Raw genomic sequence first — 3,578 nt, forward strand, 5'->3', positions numbered from 1 at the left:
GAACTGAAGCAACTTTATTAGCCACACAATCCTATTTATACATAACACACTGAATAGGAGGTCTGTCAAGAGGAATGTATTCTTTGTTCCTCTTAATCTCTAAGGGAGAGACACAGCAGAAGGACAAGTTCTCAGTACAGCATATCTCAGTAAATAGTTACAGACTTCTTGGTAAGCCATGAAAGGCTGTTCTCATTCTACTGATAATTGCCATCCAAACAAGTCTGGGAAAACTGTGTGGGTAAGGGTCCCAGCCTTGCTAGCCCCTTCAGGTGCAAGGACCTTGCCAGCTTACATCTGGCCCCCAACACCTGGGTAGTACATTCTTAGTGAATTCCAAAAGGGTCAGGCTTAGAATGTCGGAGGGAGGTTTCAGATAAAGTGCATTTGTTTCTCAGGCTCAGGTCCCAGTTCCTCTGGAGCAAAGTGACTCTTTCACGTCAGGAAGGAGGGAGCCCCAGAAACAGCTGCCACTTGGAAGAACAGCGATTCTGACAGACCCTTCACCAGAGCTTCAGAGCAGAGGCAGAAGTTTCTAGAAAGGAGCAGGTGCTGATTTGCTCCACTAGAAGCAGGTCTTGATACCTGTACAGCATGAGTCAAACTGGGTGATGTTGCCACATCCAAATGCCATCACAGACTGTGACAGTGGGAGCTGTGGACCAGTTTGCAGGAGGTGGGAGCCTTGTTTTGAGTGGGATGGGGTACTGTCAGGCTGCACAGGAAAAGGCACTTCAGTGGATGGCTGGTGAGGACAGATGTCCAGGGAAGGTGTAACCTGCCGGAGCTGATGAAATCCTGAACACTAGGTTTCCTTTATTCTGCTCACACTCCAGATTCTGAGCTGCTCTCAGGCCTGTCCATCAGCACACGTGGCATCTAGAGTTATGCAAATGCTCCCTCTTTCCTGAATGTAGAGATAACAGAATGAGCGTAGAAGGGCTTTCTATATTGGCCACTTTTGAAAACCCAAAAATATTGGTCCCGAAATGAATGATTTTTGTAGAGTCACCCAGGGCAGAACCAAAGAGCAGCAATACAGTACTGTTTACTCACACAGAACAGTGCTGTAAACATCTTCTCTAAAGATCTTTGTAGAAACTGTAACTAATTGAGAGCAAAAAGTTTAAGAATTTATTTCTTACATAAAATGTCCCACCATATTTTAGAGTTTTCTGGGGAAACTAACTCAAGCTGTAAAGACAACAAGAACTTGATTAATAATCCAGCCAGAGTAGTTTTTTGACATTAGTTTTAATGAAAGTAGGGGGTTTCACCTCTGGGGTACCTGAATTTATTTAAGGAATCCTCTGTTTTATTTAGTTTTTAAAATTTTTTGTTTTAATTAGGAGGGAGCATAAATTGTTAATTCATTGACAAAATGCAGTTTACTTAGTGAAAATGCAAGATTAAGCCCACGTGATCATCTCAGAGATGCATATATTCAGGTGGTGCTACCTCTGTGTGGTTTCTGCTGTTCCTCCTCAAGACTATCAGAGGGGCCCAGCTGGTGTAGCTCAGTGGTTGAGCATTGACCTATGAACTAGGAGGCCACGGTTTGATTCCTGGTTTGGGCATATGGCTGGGTTGTGGGCTCAATTTCCAGTGGGGGAACGAAGGAGGCAGCCAGTCAATGATTCTCTCTCCTCATTGATGTTTCTGTCTCTCCCTCTTCCTTCCTCTCTGAAATCAGTAATAAAAAAAGAATGTCAAAGGGACATTCTGCCATAGGGAAGCCTTTTCTCCACCTGGTTTTAGGAGATTTTTTAGGCAGATGATGAATATAATTGTAAGGCAGACCAGGTTTCTCATGACCCCATTTCTCTTCCCTTCTCCCCAGCTAGACCTTCACAGTTTTTTACCTTCTTGCAAGAGCAGCAGAAAATGAACAAAGCTCAGGTGAGTTCAGTTTTTAATAACCAATTTATTTTACAGTAGATTTTATAAGGGCTTAAGTGTCTCTGTGTTAACATGGAAAAATAGAAATGGATCAGATTCATTCGAAGAAGATACAGAAATACAGATGAATAGCAGAACAAAGTTGGCATGTGGATATATGCAGAAATTTATTTCTGAGGGTTCTGATATCGGTGTCAGAATGTCAGACAATACTTCCTTAAAGGCTGACATTGGTGAGGAGATAAAGTAAACTGATTCCCCATAAAGACAATTGAAAATAAAAAATAATCTTTGTTGTTTTCAAGTAGGTGATTTGTTAACAACTTTCCAATAATATAACCCTGAAATAATATAGAATATTGCCTCTAATTGTTCTTCAATTAAAGTAGAAGACTTAAAAAGCTTCTGCACAGCAAAAGAAACCATCAACAAAACAACAAGAAAACCCACTGCGTGGGAAAACATATTTGCCAATGTCATATCTGATAAGGGCCTAATCTCCAAAATGTATAGGGAACTCATACAACTTAACAAAAGGAAGATAAACAATCCAATCAAAAAATGGGCAAAGGACCTAAATAGACACCTTTCAAAAGAGGACATTCAGAAAGCCAAGAGACATATGAAAACATGCTCAAAGTCACTAATCATCCGAGAGATGCAAATCAAAACAACAATGAGGTACCATCTCACACCTGTCAGAATGGCTATCATCAACAAATCAACAAACGACAAGTGCTGGAGAGGATGTGGAGAAAAAGGAACACTCGTGCACTGCTGGTGGGAATGCAGACTGGTGCAGCCACTATGGAAGACAGTATGGAGTTTCCTCAAAAAACAAAACATGGAACTCCCATTTGACCCTGTGATCCCACTTCTAGGAATATATCCCAAGAAACCAGAAACACCAATCAGAAAGGATATATGCACCCATATGTTCATAGCAGCACAATTCACCATAGCTAAGATCTGGAAACAGCCTAAGTGCCCATCAGTAGATGAATGGATTAGAAAACTGTGGTACATCTACACGATGGAATACTATGCTGCTGTAAAAAAGAAGGAACTCTTACAATTTGCAAAGACTTAATGTTATATGTAAACTCAGTTAATACTAATTTTCTGAAACTGAAACACAGGGGTTGAATTAAGGCATTTTTCTTATAAATCAACTGAATATCCTCAAAATTACTCTGCATAAATATGAACTGCATGTAAGTGGCTTTCCAGATCCCCAGGAATATATAGGAGCTTTACAGAATCTTTATTGACCTTTCATTCCCCAGCATTTCCTTTTAAGCTTCTCGATTGGTCATTGGTTGCCCCTGCTGTTATTACCGCCTCAGGTAGCCACTAAGTTAAACAAATGCCTTTCAGTGTTTTGTTTTTGCCTTTCAGTGTTTTGACAGATGCGTCTGAAGATAGTCTATTCCCACTATGTAAGCTCCAAGTTAGCTCAGATAAAGACATCCTTGTAAGCCGGGTCTTTCAGGGAACCTCCAAATTGACCAAGTGATGACAGTTTTCTGGGAATGAGGTTTTGATTTGATGGAACTCCAACCCTCTTGTAGTTGCCAGGTTGCAGACTTTTGGTTCTCAAACTACTGCTGAGTTGGAGAGAGAGGGTTAAATTAAAAGGACACAAGACACAATATTGTTCTTGTCAGCCGTTTTTCTTG

At 40.9% G+C, this 3,578-nt stretch overlaps 1 protein-coding gene across 1 annotated transcript in view; it reads left to right on the top strand.

Moving 5' to 3' along the window:
• The first annotated feature begins 333 nt into the window (after positions 1-333).
• The window catches only part of LOC106724948 (zinc finger protein 658B-like), a 24,544-nt gene continuing 21,299 nt past the window's right edge, over positions 334-3,578 (top strand). Inside the window, exons 1-3 of the transcript XR_001360773.1 lie at positions 334-676; positions 1,845-1,899; positions 2,289-2,323. The gene's annotated coding sequence lies outside the window, so the exon portion shown is untranslated. Of the gene's footprint in view, positions 677-1,844; positions 1,900-2,288 lie in introns of the transcript that reaches the window.

Source organism: Myotis brandtii, unplaced genomic scaffold, assembly GCF_000412655.1.
Source record: "Myotis brandtii unplaced genomic scaffold, ASM41265v1 scaffold1260, whole genome shotgun sequence".
NCBI lineage: Eukaryota > Metazoa > Chordata > Mammalia > Chiroptera > Vespertilionidae > Myotis > Myotis brandtii.